General features: G+C 39.0%; 1 pseudogene; it reads left to right on the forward strand.

The window, feature by feature from the left end:
* The first annotated feature begins 6,327 nt into the window (after nucleotides 1–6,327).
* Nucleotides 6,328–18,283, forward strand: part of LOC107102844 — a 20,257-nt pseudogene continuing 8,301 nt past the window's right edge.

An 18,283-nucleotide genomic window follows, 5' to 3' on the forward strand; every position in this document is an offset into this window, starting at 1 on the left:
TTTTATTGGTATTACAGCAGACAAACTTGTGATTTTATGTTTCAGTATTTTGATCACTTATTATATTTATCTTTGGTTATGAGAGACCTCCATATTATCACCCTAATTTTTTCCATAGATTACATTTTATTTTTCCAAGCTGGGACTCTAGCTTTTTCAGATGAAGTTGTTATTTATCAATAACATTAAAATATCTAAATTATATTTGAGAAAGAGTAACCAACTCATGAAAGTTTATAATTATATCTCTTTCTACAGTCAGATCAGTTTGGAAAGTGAAAAACAAACAAACAGTGCACTTGCCTTTATCCCTACGATCCACTTCCAGGTTCTTTTTCTGAGCAGCACTCAGACTAACAAACAGAACCAGTAAAATCCCAGCCACCTTCATCCTGTTTAACACTAACCCATTTATTGTCTGAGCATTAAAGCCTTGAATTAAGGTAAGCTTAGCAAACTCACTTTCAGCAAAGTGTTGGAATAATCCAGTGTTCATGAAGAAAACACCTGTTTTATATCGAGAACAAAGGCAGGAAGTTCAGTCTCCACCTCTGCATCAGACTCAGCTTCATATGGGAAGTATTGAATGCATCAGGGTCATGGACACCTAAGCATTCCTGCCCTTCATCTGCTGCCCATCTGCACAGGTGGAGTTCAATTATGAAAGATATTCTAAAAGTTAAAGCAAGCAAATCTTCACTGAGACTTAAATAAAAGACTTGTTTTATTGGAAACCATGAAATCTGACAAGTATAAAAAAGCATTTGTTATGGTTGAAAGGTACTGATTTGAAGAAAACCTGACACACATTGAGCATGTGGGATATTGTTAAGACACAGTGAGTGATTTACTGGTGGGACAGTTCTGCTTTAAAGCATTTCCTCTGGTGAATTAATTCCTGCCTGGAGGAATTTGCTCATAGGCAGAAACAACATCTCAGTCTGCGACCAAAACACTTTTATCCATGATCCAATCAGTCAAAGCTAAAAAATTTAAGTAAATATTAGAGCCATTAAACCACTACGATTCTCTTACTGTAACAAAAAAAAAAAAAAAAACATTAGGATCAGAGAAGCCTGATTTTATCCTTATTTGGTTCACATGCAAACCAGTTTGCACATTGCATGCTAGAGAATTTAAACCTGCTGGATATTTAATATATTTATTAAATTACAATCACAATCTACTATATTAGTTTAATTTAGAGTCTTATTTTGAATAATAACACTCTATAGTATGACTACATTTTAAAGGAGACTTCTATGGGAAAAACCTGGAAACAAATTCACTCAATTGCACCACTGTAAAGTTAAGCTTTTATTTCACCAGTAATTACACTGAAATATAAATAATCTAAATGTATTTATCATGCCTATACGAATTAGAAACTGTTTTTTAATCAATGCTTTATGCGTCTTAATACAAAAAAAAAAAAGTTTACAGTTAATTGAGACAAGACCAAAAGCAGGATATGATGTCATCTGTAGTTTCTATTGTTATGTAATAGAAAAGCATTTCTATATAAAGCCTATAAAGTTTAATCATCAGAACACTTCAAGCATATTTCAACAGAGGTTCACTCAGTAAACGAACTCTACTGGGTGACGACTATTCAATGTTTGGCTTATAACGATCGAAAAACATTTGGGAAAAATGTATTCATTCTGCTCTATTAACATATCACTAAAAAAATCCATCATGTTTTACATATAGCTGCTTCTGTTAATATAATTATACCTTATGTGTATATGCTTTCAAACTTATTGATTTAGATTCAATTTAGCACGTTAAATATAGAAGTCAGAGTAGAAATCAAATATTTAGTGGATTCCCTGCATGAAGGGGGGGTTAAATAATAATATAATTGCACTTTATTGATCTCACACTGGAGAAATTCACAGTCTGCATTTAACCCATCCCCTTGGTGAGCAGTGGGCTGCCATTGTGCAGCACCTGGTGAGCAGTGTGGGATTAAACGTCTTCCTCAGGGACCCACAGTGCAGGCTGTGGGGATCGAACCAGGTACTTGCAACTTTCTCAGAGCACAAGCGCACTCCTCTAACCACCTGGTATTAGGAAGCAGAGCTGCTGTGACATGCATGGACCCCAGGTCTACCTTAAACTTTTTTTCCCTCATAGCAAAATAAAGTTAATAATTTTTTTCCAAACAGATAAAAGACAATCCTTGTGGTGTTCTTTGCGTCTTTTTATTATTTTTCTTCAAATCCAAGTCAACAGCATACAACTTTCAGGGTCCTCGGTCAGCTCAGTGGAAAGTGAGGACGGGCTGTAGCTCCAAGAGCTTGCCTGCTCAGCAAACGGCCCTCAGATTAATACAAAAGGAAAACATTAAAGCCGTCCCTCAGCGTGACATCAGAGCAATCACACCGCATGAAATAAAAAAAGCAGGAGGAGCAAAAAGAGTCAAACTAAGAAAACTACAAACAGGTTCGATGCAAACATTTTTTTTTTCCAGTTGGGATCGCCACTGAATTGGAGCACACATTCCTAAATGAAACAATGTGAAAAGTGTTGATAAAGGGACTGAGTGAAATTCTGGATGCTTCTGCTAGCTGAACACTGGTATAATCTGATTATCCATCTATTCATATTTTACAGAGGCCCTTTTATTCTTTCCACAGAGTATCCTCTAAATGGCTTTATTAAAGAACAGATAGATGTGAAAATGTTTACGTTTGACAGAACTGCTCTGAGCACCTGTGGCCAACATTTATTCATATTGGTCCCAATATCACGCGTCCTGCAGGGAAAAAACTCAACACAGAAAACCTATTTACTCGCCTAAATGCCCAAACTGCTGATCTTAAACAGCCAGCCATGACACAGAATCTCCTAGTGATGGCTTTTAATCAGATGGTTAAGGTGTCTGGGCTGGAGGGACATGCAGGATGAACAAAACCACCATTTAAAGAAAGCAGATTTTGGCTTATCACGTGTTTTTGGTTTTGTCCTTCAGGTTACGATATAAGGTAACATATTTAACTGCTGCTAAGCTGCTGGTTTTATTTTCAGTTATTTTAAGTTAGATTTTTGAGAGGAGCTGAGCTCTGACCTGTTGGGTACAAACAGGTGGGATTTTTGAAGTTCTTCGTCTCTGATTATTCAAGGGGGCAAAGAAGAAGAAGGTGAAACTGTGCCCCTCGTTTTCTCCACTTAAGCAATAGATGATAACAGAGAAAATATGAGCAATTTTCCACACACGGTCTAGAAACATCCTAAAAAATAGTTTATATAGCTCCTAGTGCCAAATCCACATGGTTGTACACAGGTTAGTTAGTGTTCAGTGTCTGCAGCAGCAGTGGAGTCTCCGCATCCATTACGTCACTTTCTTTATCCATTTGATTTGTGTTAATTAATTCCTAAATTTATATTTCTTTGTAATATTCATTGAGTTTATTTACAGGTTAATAATTGTTGATTCTATTAGCTTTGTTTTATTATTTCATTTATTTTTTGTTCTGAGGTATAACAGGAAGTGATGTGGATCAGTCCACTTTCTTTAAATGTAGGGGCCTGGGAAAGGAGCAGCAGGCATTTTAGGTTTGGGGCCTATGGTTTTTAACAGTGCAAGAGAGGCAGGACAAAAGAAAAGATTGAACTCTGTAATTGTTGGCTGAAGTAGAAAACAAACCATCCAGAACCATCATCAAATTTGGACATTGAACCTTCTTTTGCCTGCGTACGGAAACTTGACCCCAGTGCCTTCCTTAGTAGTGGCTTAGTGGAACTTTAATTGGATGTTTGGCCTGGCAAACAATCACCACTACTCTTAGATTTATTTTTTTTTGTGTTAGTCTCTCAGTGAGGTTTGTTACCGGTTTTATATGTCAGTAATTACTTATTTCTATTTTTCAAAGTACATGGTAACAGGTTGAAGTTAAAATTGTGAGAAATCAGGGGTGGGCAGATCAACACGGGTGATATCAGAAGTACAAACCCACATCAGAAAGAGAGCACAGCTTGCCAACATCCAAAGTCTGAATAAGTAGATAACTGATTAACTTTATTAGTGAATTAAAGGAAGAAATCGTTAGAAATGACTGAGCCGTACCTTTTAATGGCTTTTTTATTAGAGCTCTTATCAGAGAGCAATCAATCGGTGCTGTTTATGGATTTCATTTCTAACACCTGAACAAGAGGAACTGTGTGATAAAACTGTAAACACTCAATGCAAGAGAGACTCCACAATCTTATAGAGAAGTGCGCCCTCTAGTGGTGCATAAACATACACACACTGTCTAACCCAGTTTCATTCAAATGATTATGATGAAAATATAATAGATGGGAGAATAAATTGTAATCTTTACCCTTTTCACTCCTTCTGTTGTGACAAACATTTGCTTTAAGATGGCAGCTTATCTTCCCCAACTAAGTATTTTCCCACATATTAGGAAAAAAATGTTCAGAAAAACAGTAAAAATACATCAGCTTCATCTCAGCTTCTACAGATCTCAGTTTCTATGGTTGATATAATATTAAATCTCCAACTTTCTACATATAAACATATTAAACAGTTCTGAAACATGAAACGTCACAAGCTGGGATGGGGCACATTAAATCACTAATAAGGGCCCCAGGGAACAATAGCAGGGGCCCCAAGAACAATTCATTGTTTGGGCTTTTTCATTATAAATATAAAACAAAACAGTCAATCGAATGATAGCATTTCTATTTTTTTTTAAATATCAGTTTATCTTTATTCACGTTGAAATCGTTATTTATACATAAATATATAAGTGTGTTTTCTGATAGAGTTTTTACATATAGGGAAACATGTATCCATTATTTAAGAACAGAACTTATGTTTCATTACTCAAATTAAATATGTCTGTGTCCTGACGCTGTTCAGTAGGTCTTTATAAACAAAGAAATCCTAATCCTAACTCTACTATAACTCCTTTTTTATGTGTAATATCAAAATAATAATATACATCTTCATGTATTGCAGAAAATATTACCCTCTTTTCACTGATATTAAACAAACCAAAAACAAAAACATCTTTTTTTCATACAGAAATCCCATATTCATATCTTCAGCTACCACAGTATACATGTCAGATTAAATAATACTACTTATACTTCAGCGATAGTATCAAAGTGTTATTTTCTTGTATTTATCTGTTGGTTGTGCTGTTCTTTTACATCTCTTTGCAGGTGATGAAGGAGATTGAAGACGTTTTATCATTAACTCTCTTTTTTTTCTCTTTCTTTCATTCTTTTCTCCTTTTTTGTTTTTCCTTTCCTGTTCTACTTACATTGCAGTGTCCATATAATCTATAATACTCTCTGCATGAATAATAATAAAGCTATTTATATGTATAAATCAAGCAGAATACTATGGTGATAGCCGTACTGCTTCACTTGTGAAAGTAAAATCTGTTGGGCTCTTTTTTTGGCATCAAGAAAATTATTCTCATTGCCAAATTTCCAGACAGGACACTGTAAATTCAGTTTTTTTAAAAGTAGTAATGTTGTAAATAAAGTAGAAAAAAGGTACAAAGTAGGTAAATTGTTAATAAAATGCTGCATATTATCAACCATAAAAAAATCTACTAGAAGGCAGAGGAGGCGCAGTCTGAAGTAATTTTTTGGGGACTGGTAATTGCTAATAATGGCCATTTAATCCCTCAGCAAAAAGTAGTTCATTGTGGTATACTAAAAGTGCACTAATTTCATACTAAAATCAGGCAGTGCACTTAGAGTTTACTTATTCTAAACTATATTTCATATACTTAACAATAGTATACTTTAGTAAACTTAAAAATGTCCTAATTTAGTTCGAATAAGTATTACTTTAGTAGTACTTCAAGTATACTAAAAGTACATTGTTCGGTATACTTTCTAAACTTATACATATACTTAAGTATTCTTAAGTATTTTTTTCCCCCATGAAAAATCCCTGGCCCCTCCATGGCCCCCATTGTATTTCTTATTTCATCTTGAATCATCACTGTAATACATGGTGTAGAGAATTCTATGCTACAGTTTGGTTTAATTTGCTCCAAGTTTTCTACACTGAAAAAAAATAATGCAACCAGTTTTTGGCATTTACTTAATCAGATTCAGTTACTTTAACACAATTGTTTCATGTCAGTAGGATAGGACATAAAACAATTGTGTTAGTAAATAAATATGATTAAGTAAATACCAAAAGCGGTTGTAGTATTTTTTTTTTTCAGTGTAAAACAAAAATTAGATTTTAATAAGCAGGATAAATGAGCTCTACCCCAAGGTTTGTTTTTTGAGTGGAGATAAAACGAGCTGCATGTGAAGGCATCGCAGCTGATGAGAAAACAGGGAGAAAGGAAAGGAGGTGCGGCTGATGCCACATCCCTCCTCCTGCCACGTCTAGAGCCTCCTCTGCTGCAGCTGTGAAGGTTGCTCTGGCTCTCTGGGTCCAGGAGCAGAAGGATGCGTTTGCAGGAAGCAGCGGAGAAGCGGAAGGAGAGAGGAAACACGTAGAGAGAGCAGCTTTCAGTGGGAGGACCGCTGGATCCTTTTTTCCTGCAGCTGCAGTTGGATGGTCATTGTTCCGCCAAAGGAGGCGTTGGTTATTTCTGTGGGTTTATTCATTTCACTGCTCGGACGGAGAGGAGACCCATGCTCAACGCAGGGAGAATGGAGGAGTTCATCACCGAAGAGGAAGAGCCATGGTACGACCAGCAGGACCTGGAGCAGGGTGAGACAACACGCCGCAGCATCCGCTGCTTGGCACCGCCGGCCCGGGCCGCCCCGGTCCGCTAAACAAAGGCTCCCTTTGGAGCTGCCAGGATGGATGACACCCAGAGATTTATCTGCGCTAAAATCCAGGAGAAGGAAGCTTCTAATGAGCTTCTTTGACAAAAATGCAGTGAGAGCATGCCAAGCAAAGGCCTGTTCAGTTTACAGAGCTGGAAATATTCACAGCTCCTCTTTAAAATAGAAAACAATGAGACGAGAAAATTACCTTAATGGTTGCTCTATTTGGTGCACTTTATATGCACTATTTTAAAAGTTGAATCTAGAAAGCATTTTGGATACATTCATTTTGCAGGATTACTTTTATCTAATTATGTTTATTAAACTCTACAACACAGAGCTAAAAATCTAGATCCTCTACATAGAAATACATGTAAAGTAAAGTGATGCTGTCAGGGCTCTGGTTTGTAATGATTTTATTGCTCAGGAAAAAATTATTAAAGAATTAAGAGTTTTTCTTAAACAAATATTAGGGGTGTAAATAATAATCGTTTTGTATCAATGCATCGATCCAACAGCCGATGATCCAATGCATCGACACGTCTGCAAGAGAATCGATTCATTTTTAGTAAATTACTCTGGTCTATTTTTATCCATTTGCTTCTGGACGTAATTCTGACTCCCGTGCTGCGGTGGCGCTAAACCTATTTTGACCTCCTACCTCACTTCCTTTAGGCACTACCCTCTTTCCACTTGTACACACTCGTGTAAACACAGATGCAGCTTTTATTGATTTATTTCAAATTTGAAACATTGTCTAGCCTGTAAGGTAATAAAAAAAAATTAAATTAACCAATTAATCGAATCGTATCATGCTGTATTGAGTATTGAAAATAATAGATTCGTTGGATCAGGAAATTGATACTGAATCAAATCGCCATGATGGATGTGATTTACATCCCTAACAAATATTACCAGCTACACTTGCTGTCATTCTTTGTAAGTAGTGTTGCGCTGATGCCATTTTTTGGCCCCGATACCGATACCCGATACCTGGCTGTGCAGTATTGGCCGATAGCGATACCATGTGTTTAAAATTTATGTGTGTGTGTATATATGAAGAACTGCATACTACTTGGATGTAAAATAATTGCCATCATGGCTTTGTCAAGCTGCTGCCTACCTTTGTGAAGCAAGACAAAGACTAAAACAAAGTGAATCCAGTAGAACTTTTTATTGCCTACCTGGAATGGGTGACAATAGTTGAATAAACTTTTGGCTCTCGAAATGGTATCAATGCCCTATTTGTTGGTACTCGCCAATACTAATACCGTCACTTTAGTACTGGATCGGGGCCCCGCCCGATACTGGTATCAGTATCGGTGAAACACTAATTGTAATCCTGACAAGGAAAAGTTATAGTTTCATTTTATTGTGTCTTAATTTTACCCCAGATTTAAGAAATAGAGTCAAACTTTAATATGAGCTGTGATTTAGTCAGTGTCAGAACAAAATGACTTGATATTTCTTTAAAAAAAACAGAATCGGTTTTATTGCATCAAATTTCAGGTTTGGTGGAAGTACTTTAATGATGTGGGCCTGTTTTCTTATGTAGGCATTGGTGACCTTTAATTAAAAGAATTTGGTTGGACTTTTAAAGGCTTTAGGAAGAACTTTTTAAGGTTAACAACACAAGCTGAGATTATTACCCTCCCCTGTTTTCTCATTTATTCCAATGACTTGGATATTTGCTTAATCTAACATACAATCTTACTTTTCTGGAAAAGCACAGAAGTTTGGAAGTTATTCTCTGTTCACCAAGTGTGGGGGAGCGCTGCGTTAGGCTGCTGGAAGGAGGAGAGTGTGGTGGACGTTCTGTACATCATCAGGCTTTTAGAACAGCGAGCATGTTAGCTGTTCAGACCCTGGACAGGAACATCACTCACTGTTTTATATCGCTTTCAAACATCAATGCATTTCAAATACAAAGATGACACTTATGCTGTGATAAGTGATCAAAATCTGCTAGTTGTAGCTGGTTCCAGCTCTGTCTTTTCACGGCAGCCACCCATCTCAGGATCTATAGGGGAGCGATAAAATGAGATGCTGTCTTTTCTTTCCTTGTTGGTTAGTAAATTCATATGTTGAGCACGAGATTACCATGTTTTTGTTGGTGTTTTCAAGGTAATTTGGAGAAAAACTGCAATAGCTACTACTCTTTTTCTATGTATGCAAGGTTTGTTTTAGGGCTGAAACAATTAATCTGATTAATCGATTATTGAAATAATCATAAACTATTAATCGTTAACTGGAGTGCAGAGACTCTAAAACGTGCCTTTAGCTTACAGAATAACCCACCTTGAGCAACAACTATACCAAAATTGTAAAAAAAAAAAAAAAAAAAGTGTAAACATCTTGCATTTAAGATAAAAAACTTTTTCATCTTTCAATATGCTCTATCCAGCCCTACTTAAGTGGAAAAGCTTTATTTTCACATGGTTTAATTTCACAAAAAGTCTTCTTAAAGGATCCTTTTGCTATCAGATTAATTGTTTAATCGAAAAAAATCAATTTTTAAAATAATCGTCAGTTGCAGCCCTAGTTTGTTTTTGCCGTCCAAAGAGGAGGAGTTGTGCGTGTGACATGATTTGCTGATCTATAGTACTATGGAGTCATTCGGTACAAATCCCGTCAGGAGGCTTTTCCATGGAGTTTCCATGTTCTCTCTGGGTTTTTTCTGGGTACTCGAGCTTCCTGCCACAATCTGAATACATGATTTAGGTCAGTCGGTTCTACTAGTGTAAGCTGTCCTTAGATGTGGACTTCTTCAGAATCAGAATCAAGTTTTGTTGCCAAGTAGGTTTGCACTTACAAGGAATTTGACTTGGTGTTGATGGTGCAGACAAATTATACATACATACATATATATATACATTCACCGGCCACTTTATTAGGTACACCTGTCCAACTGCTCCTTAACACTTAATTTCTAAGCAGCCAATCACATGGCGGCAACTCAGTGCATTTAGGCATGTAGACATGGTCAAGACAATCTCCTGCAGTTCAAAGCGAGCATCAGTATGGGGAAGAAAGGTGATTTGAGTGACTTTGAACGTGGCATGATTGTTGGTGCCAGAAGGGCTGGTCTGAGTATTTCAGAAACTGCTGATCTACTGGGATTTTCACACACAACCATCTCTAGGGTTTACAGAGAATGGTTCGAAAAAGAAAAAACATCCAGTGAGCGGCAGTTCTGTGGGTGGAAATGCCTTGTTGATGCCAGAGGTCAGAGGAGAATGGCCAGACTGGTTTGAGCTGATAGAAGGGCAACAGTGACTCAAATAAACACCCGTTACAACCAAGGTGGGCAGAAGAGCATCTCTGAACGCACAGTACGTCGAACTTTGAGGCAGATGGGCTACAGCAGCAGAAGACCACACCGGGTGCCACTCCTTTCAGCTAAGAACAGGAAACTGAGGCTACAATTTGCAGAAGCTCATCGAAATTGGACAATAGAAGATTGGAAAAACGTTGCCTGGTCTGATGAGTCTCGATTTCTGCTGCGACATTCGGATGGTAGGGTCAGAATTTGGCGTCTACAACATGAAAGCATGGATCCATCCTGCCTTGTATCAACGGTTCAGGCTGGTGGTGGTGGTGTCATGGTGTGGGGAATATTTTCTTGGCACTCTTTGGGCACCTTGGTACCAATTGAGCATCGTTGCAACGCCACAGCCTACCTGAGTATTGTTGCTGACCATGTCCATCCCTTTATGACCACAATGTACCCAACTTCTGATGGCTACTTTCAGCAGGATAATGCGCCATGTCATAAAGCTGGAATCATCTCAGACTGGTTTCTTGAACATGACACTGTACTCAAATGGCCTCCACAGTCACCAGATCTCAATCCAATAGAGCATCTTTGGGATGTGGTGGAACGGGAGATTCGCATCATGGATGTGCAGCCGACAAATCTGCGGCAACTGTGTGATGCCATCATGTCAATATGGACCAAACTCCCTGAGGAATGCTTCCAGCACCTTGTTGAATCTATGCCACGAAGAATTGAGGCAGTTCTGAAGGCAAAAGGGGGTCCAATCCGTTACTAGCATGGGGTATTTTATAAATTGGCCGGTGAGTGTATATATATATATGTATAATAGCTATATACAATATAAAACATACAATATAAAACATACAATATAAAACATACATCTTACTATATACGTATGTAGCCATATACTGTATACACAGTAGACTGTGCGTTAATGTAACACAGGAGGTTCTGGAGATGCTATGTTGGTGTAGCTTCTAGCTCCTGAATGTTGGAGGGAGAGAGGCAGTGTCAGTGTCACTGTGGTCACTGGGCCTTGTTGATAAGGCTGGTAGTGGATGGGAAGAAATTGTTCTTGTGCGTGAGGTTTTGGTCCTGATGGACCGCAGCCTCCTGCCAGAGGGAAGTGACTACAATAGTTTGTGGCTGGGGTGCGAGGGATCAGCCACAATCTTCCCTGCATGCCTCAGAGTCCTGGAGGCGTACAGATGGAAGATTGCAGCCAATCACCTTCTTTGCAGACCAGATGATTTGCTGCAGGCTGCCCTTGTCTTACAGTCTGTCTTGTGGTGGACAGACACGCTGCTGCGCCTGCTCAATGAACTCTGGAGAAAGGCAGCAGCCCTCCTGTGATCCGTCATGGGTGAGTTGGTCTTAATAATGGATTACAACCAAAGAGAATCTAAATCTACAGGTTCCGTCTATCATGCAGCCAGTGAGCCTTTGGAAATGCTCCTTAATAAGTACATTGATCATCAGTCACTTCCTGGTAAATGAATTACTGGAGCTCTTTGATTGAATTAACTGGCTTTAAGAACTAGAATTATTTTCTGCTACAGTGAGAAAGCTCTTCCTTTTAGTGCCGCTGTTGGAACCTGATTTAAAACCGTCTGAATCATCACTTTCCATTCATCCCATGTGTTTCTTTCAGCTCTGTTGTTGCAATTCCATTAGCTTGATTTAATTATATCCGTCTAGAAACCATATTATTGTTTTCTCTCATCCACCTTGTATTATGCTTAGAATGACCTGTACTCAGATCTTTGTAGGACTCAAATGAAGGGATGGGTGAGTCATCAGGTTCTCTGCACCACTTACTTCGCTTCCTGTCTTCCTCCGTCTCCCAGTCTCCTGTTGTTGTGCCAGCTAATTATATCGGTGCGTTTTCTGTGGCTGGGTGCTGATGCTGGGAATTCACTGGGCTGAAAACACGTCTGCACACACATACAGCCGATGGGTTTTTAAACCGGCTGCTCTCCGTGGCTGAGAGAGTGACCCCTAAAGTTAGATGGTCTTTATTTATAGAAGAGGTAGACAAAAAAAAGGTAAAAATGGAACTTGATGAATATAAAAAAGACTGGATTACAGATTAAACCTCAAAAGAGTGTTCTTCATGTTAGAAGCTGTGTGAGGAAGTATAGAGAACGTGCTGACCAGCGAATCATTAAGGAACGCTGCTGTCATCGTATCATTGTGTTATGCATTATTTAGGTAAAAGGCTGGTTAGAGTTTTTAATGCCTAGATTCCGATAACTTTAATCTGAGGACAATAAACTCTAGAGATCGACTGACAGGCTGCTTAAGGCCAATTGCGATTATTTAACATCAGTCTAACGAAATGCCGATATGTGCTGCCGATGTTTTTGGGTCTAATTTTTGGAGGTGAATTACCTTTTTCTTTCCTTATTTATATGATAGATATGGAATAGTGATAACAATGTTAAACAAGTCCCAGTTTAAACCAATATGAAACCTATATTAACACAAACAAAAAATTAACAATTGATTGCAAATTATGGATTTAACTTCTTATCATAAAGTAAACAAAACATTTTTAAAACAAAAAAGGAAATGCCACCGAATGGTTTGAAACTAAAACAAAATAATTTAAACTACATTTCAGGTTCAAGATTTCTTCAAACAACAAATTATGTTTTCGAAGAGACTTTTTTTGCCCAAATGTAACTCCATAGAAATGTAGGAGAGCGTCAGTGTAGGAATTCCACTTGGTTCAATGCATAGCTGCTGAATGCACTAATGAATAAGCCAATGAATGCACATATCGGCCAATACCAAAACAAAAAACAATCCACTGGTATCAGACAAATATATTTGTCAGCTGACATTCTGGTCTACCTCTAATGAAAACTAATATAAAGCGCTTTGTCTTCAGGATGACCATAAAACATTTATGCTATTTTTTGCTACAATGTTAATACAGGGTTTTCCAAGTACATCGGTTGGCTGATGAAATTATGTGAAGGTCAAGCATTGCCACTCCCCACTCCCTCCATTTGCTATTCATTGATAATATTTGATTGGTTTTGGTTGGTTTATAAATGTATGCATTTTGGAAATGCAACGTTTGGAACAGTTGTTTCCCGATGACTTCAACGCTTTAGATCTTAGAGCCAGAACATGCAGAACAGACACTACTCACAACTTTGAGCTGGACTATGGCTACATTCACACTGCAGCCTGAAGCGACCTAAATCCAATTTTTTTGCCCACATGCGATCTGGATCTGATCTTTTCATGGCAGTCTGAACAACACCGATACGATTTTTTCCAATCCGACCCAGGCCACTTTGCTATGTGGTCCTGAATCCGATACGAATGTGATTTTTTTTCAAATGCGACATACATACATAACCTATTACCAATTTTTATTACCATTTTTACCATTATCTGATTAATTGGTTGATAAAAACATATAATCAACAAATTGATATGCAATATGCTCATTAAGTGCAGCCCTGAATTGTTAATGCAAAAAAAAAAATAATAAAACCCGCAGTAAAGTTTCAGCTTTAGATTTTGTTGTGTTCCTGCAGCCTTTTGGGTGTAGGAAACTCTGCTGGGTCGAGTCCAAGAAGTGAATCTGTGGCTGCGAATGATAAAAAAAATCAAAGTAAGCAACTGATATAGAAACCTTTCAACAACAGCAATGATTTTAAACTTATCACACAAACAATCTCACTTAAGCTTATCCTAAAGTGTCTGCTGCAAAGTACTTAAAACCCTACAAGTCGTGTTGTCCACATTCCAATGAACCCCATGGGTGAAATACACCTACCAAAGAAACACAGCTGTGGAAGACGTCATCATGCCTGCTGTTTTATCCACATCCCAAGCTGTCTTCTCACTTCTAAGAACCGGTCTGTTATTTAGCCACAAATTTTATCATTTTTAACTTTGCATCTGGTGAGACGGGATACTCATAGGTCACACAGCTCTTTGTTAATCTGAAGGAGTGTCTATGTTCTTGACCAGTGGCGTAAACATGTGAGTGTTCCACCTTGTGTGATTCCCTTAAAGCTGCGCCCTTAACGAATACCAACCTGGAACATTGTCTGGTTGCCTATAGGGCTGAAATGATTAATCAGATTAATCAATTATTGAAATAATCTACTAATTTAGTAATCTAATCTGACTGTTACCTATATTTTTGGTATATAGACTCTAAATAGGCCATTTGCTGAAAGAATAACCTGTTTACTGCAGTTATTAAGACACAACTCTATAAATATTGCTGGTGAAGATTCTCAGTCATCCAGGTCAAAGTCATTCCAAAAAAGTCTAGAAAGCTTTTTCAATTCAACATGCCAGAAATAGCGTTGAGTTTATAGGCTTTATAGAATGGACCAAAAACAAAGCTGCGTTTTGGTTTAGGAAACAGCCCCTCAGGAATAGCCAAAAAGAAAAAAGAGCAAATCAACACATACGCAGCCACACACGCCCATTATCACACAAACTTCACAAAGTCAGCGTTCAGTTCAGAATACTTTGATATAAAATGATCAATATTTAAGACCAGATCTGATAGCTTTGTAGCAGCAGCTCAGACAGGCAGCTCCACAGCTTCGCCGCGGCACCTCGGTAACACAGTTGGGCCATAACGGTTCCGTGGGCAGTACAGGAGGGGTCAACCAGCCAAATAACTGGATAGGTTTTCTAATCTGTTTCAGGCAGGTGGGATAGCTACGAAAAAGACACTACATTCAGTTCTCTTTGAATCGTGGGAAGAAGGGCAGCCATTTTTCACCAGCAGAAATCCCACTTCTCTGCGGGAAAGGTGACAACGTAACGTGGCTTCAGCTGAAGACTGGCGTGTCCCGCCATTAGACCCGGGGGGAAAAGCCTGCCTAAAGGCCAATTTATGCTCCTGACCCATAGCCTCTGCAGCCATCAAATCTGTCTCTGTGCGCGACCACGCCCCCGTGCAGAGGTTCTGCAACCGTCATCGCCCACCTCAAAGAAATCCTGACTGTGCGTTGGACAGTCGCAAACCCACGTAGACTTCAAGCGGAAGTGCACAGACAAAAAGCAGCTGTGATTGGTCCTTGGTATGGCTTTCCTTGATTCGGTGCCGGGGCGCGCCATTTTTAAAAAACAAGGAACAACTACAATGGACAACTATGACCAAAGGTTAATCTGTCTTTTTGCCTACTTTATTAACAGAACCTGTTCCTCTACGATGTCTAGCAACTCTAGATCCATCTCCCTGACCGTGATATCTTGCAGACGCACCATTGTTGTTTTGGAAGATAAACACTTCCGCCGGTGCCGCTGAAGTTCTCGCAAGTTCTTGAATAGTGCTTCGGCTGGAAACTGCTGTGCGTCCCTAGAAATTCCAGACCGACGGTGCAGAAGCATACCAGCAAAACTGGTTTGCGACCAGACCCAAGCGACATTTGATGTTTGCGGTTGCAGAAGCATAATCTACCCTTAAATAATCTCTGTCGCAGGGATGTGACTTTAGGGGGGAGTCGCTCTAGCCTTGTCATTGAAGTGTAATCTTCAGCTGAAATATTAATTTGTTTGTTTTCTTTGGTGAAACTGAGACTGACAGAGATGTTATGTTACAATTTGTATTCGATAGAGCTGCTCCTGATGTAGTAAAAGAGAAATAGCAATACTGTTGCTGAATTTTGCACTGATGGTATTTATTGATTCCAATCAAGGTGTATTTTTTGGAGGCAATGCAAAATGCAATACGAAGTATCCTAAACAGCTGCTAGCTAAAATGTTAGCCATGATGTGCAGTATGTCCCCAATGACGGAGCGACTGAACACAGTGGTGATACTACCATGGTTTGGGGCACAACTTTCTGTATTTCTTCCGTTCTACAGTACAAAGGATTTCCCTTTACTAGGTTGAAGCTAGCTCAACATTTATAGCTGTTTTTTTACCTCTTCTTATCCATATAAGGAGCAGGAATGTAAGGGAAGTTCTCCTTGGCTTTAGTTTCCTCAGAGTAGCTGCAGTCTGCATTTAGCTGAAGGCCGGAGATGTCAGCCAGCAGCTCTGCTGACTCAGAGCTCAAACTGAGAGGGAGGACAGTGACTCATCATACTTTGGATGTGCTTTAGCGCTGTGTCCCAATGCTGCCAAAGCAACGATTATGCCAAAACAGCTTCCTGAGTAAAGCATCCAGTCTCTCAACCTGCTGCCTCTCAGTGGAGAGAAATAATTTTGGCAGCAGGGTCTGACCTTGATATTAAGTCACCGGGGAGAGAAGGACCTGAAGGGTTGGGTGTGATGCAGAGAAGAGGTCTGGTTTTTTTCTTTAACCGAGCCAGTTCATTACAGAAGGAGCTGATGACCCTTTTGATCACCCCAAACTCCATTATTCCCTTACCTAAAATAGAGCAATATGCTCCATTAATCCTAATGGCTAAAATATGAATGATGTTGCCATTTTCACCCATTCATTTGTCTATTTTTCTCAATCTGGTCTCTGAATCTGGCTCCTTTTATTCATTTACTTTGTATTTTCTTCCCAGATCTCCACCTGGCAGCAGAGCTGGGGAAGACTTTACTGGAGAGAAACAAAGAGTTGGAGGATTCTCTGCAGCAGATGTACATCACTAATGAGGAGCAAGTGCAAGAAATTGAGGTATGAACATTCGAGCTTCACCAGATTCTGTAGAGGAATCCGGCTCAGTTCTGTTTGGAGTATGCCAGCAATTAGAAATCCAAAGAAGGGAATGTAACCGACGCTTTGTCAAAAAAGCCATTTATTATTGTTTCGCCCATCATGAATCACTTTTGCTTTCCTTTCTAACTCCTGATGGCAGGAACTGGATCCAGATAGATTCTAACAAAGCTGAAGAAGAGTTCTTATAATTTTACATTGCAAATATTAGAAATATAGATATGAAGTATTTACTGATTTCAGGCTTTAATGTCTAAATTCTGTGAAATGCATCTTACTAAATCCTTATCCTTATTATGTGTTTCAATTCTATATCAAGGACACCTTCAGTTATTAAGAAAATACAATCTATATTTCAAACATTGGAATTACATCACAGCCGTTTCTAAACGTATTGAAATGAGCCTCCTGTCTCTTTAAGAGCCTCCTGCCTTTTCAATCCCTCTCATTTCTTCAAATTATGACAACAATCCTACACACTGTTTACAGCTGGTCTTAGAAGTACTTTGAAATATTTTGATTTGAAAAAAGAATAAGCATTACAATATCGTATTTTAAAAAAAATGGCAAATCAGGATACAATTGAACCATACTTGAATGATCCAACTTCAGACCCCCAAACATCCGGAAGAGGGCCAAGGATCTTAGAAGACATTCCAGTTCAGTTAGATTTCTCACACTCACCCTCTCATATACACGTCAGTGTTAAGCTACTATATGCAGAAACATTGAGTATAAAACATCAAGTTTACCTGGGAGATTAATAAAGGTGTTTTCGTAATTCTAGTCGTTTGGAATAGCTCCGGCTTTTATACTCCCTGCAGCAGTGTGTCGCAGTGAGCTTGATATTTTTGATTTATGCACAGTTTTGAAGCGTGGTCTGCGTTATGTTATTCCACACCACAACACAAGAGGGACAATCACTAGTTGTGGGTCTAGATACGGCCGAGGCAGTGAGGAAGCAGGGGCAAATTTTTGCGACAAGGGCAAGACATGAGGGTGAAAAAGAGCGGGGATCCAGATGCAAAAAGGGTCCCAGCATTCTTGCGCACCTCGCCCTGCTAGTTGGCCCATCTTGACGAGTCGTTTTCCACAATGGCAGTAATACAAACAAAACAAGCCGGTAAGGTACCAAACAGGAAATACACAGAGTTTGATTGGACCAATCAGAGGCCTCCTGTTTGCGGTCACCTACAATTTAAGAGAGGTGCACCAAAGGGTCTGCGGAAGGGGCGGGGGCACATCTAAGTTAACTGCGACACACGCAGACCACCTGGTTTCTGAGTATTAATCAGCCTTAAGCCTTCTTTTTCTGAGGGTTTCTTTCCGTTAAAGGGGAGTTTTTTCTCTCCACTGTGGCTGCAAGCATGCTGTGTGTAAGGGATGGCTTTTGAGTCATTAGCTACGTTTACATTGAAACAAATAACCGGACTGAAGGCCTGATCAGATCAAAAATGTGTCATGCAAACATGTCAGACTGAAGATTCTAATCCCACTAGAAAGTAAATTTTTTTTTCTGATCGACATTCCAGTTGGAATCCATCCTGGCCTCTACCACTGTAGCAAAGGAGAGTTTACATAAGGTATA

This window comes from Cyprinodon variegatus, unplaced genomic scaffold, assembly GCF_000732505.1.
Source record: "Cyprinodon variegatus isolate N-32 unplaced genomic scaffold, C_variegatus-1.0 Scaffold1330, whole genome shotgun sequence".
Taxonomy (NCBI): Eukaryota; Metazoa; Chordata; class Actinopteri; order Cyprinodontiformes; family Cyprinodontidae; genus Cyprinodon; species Cyprinodon variegatus.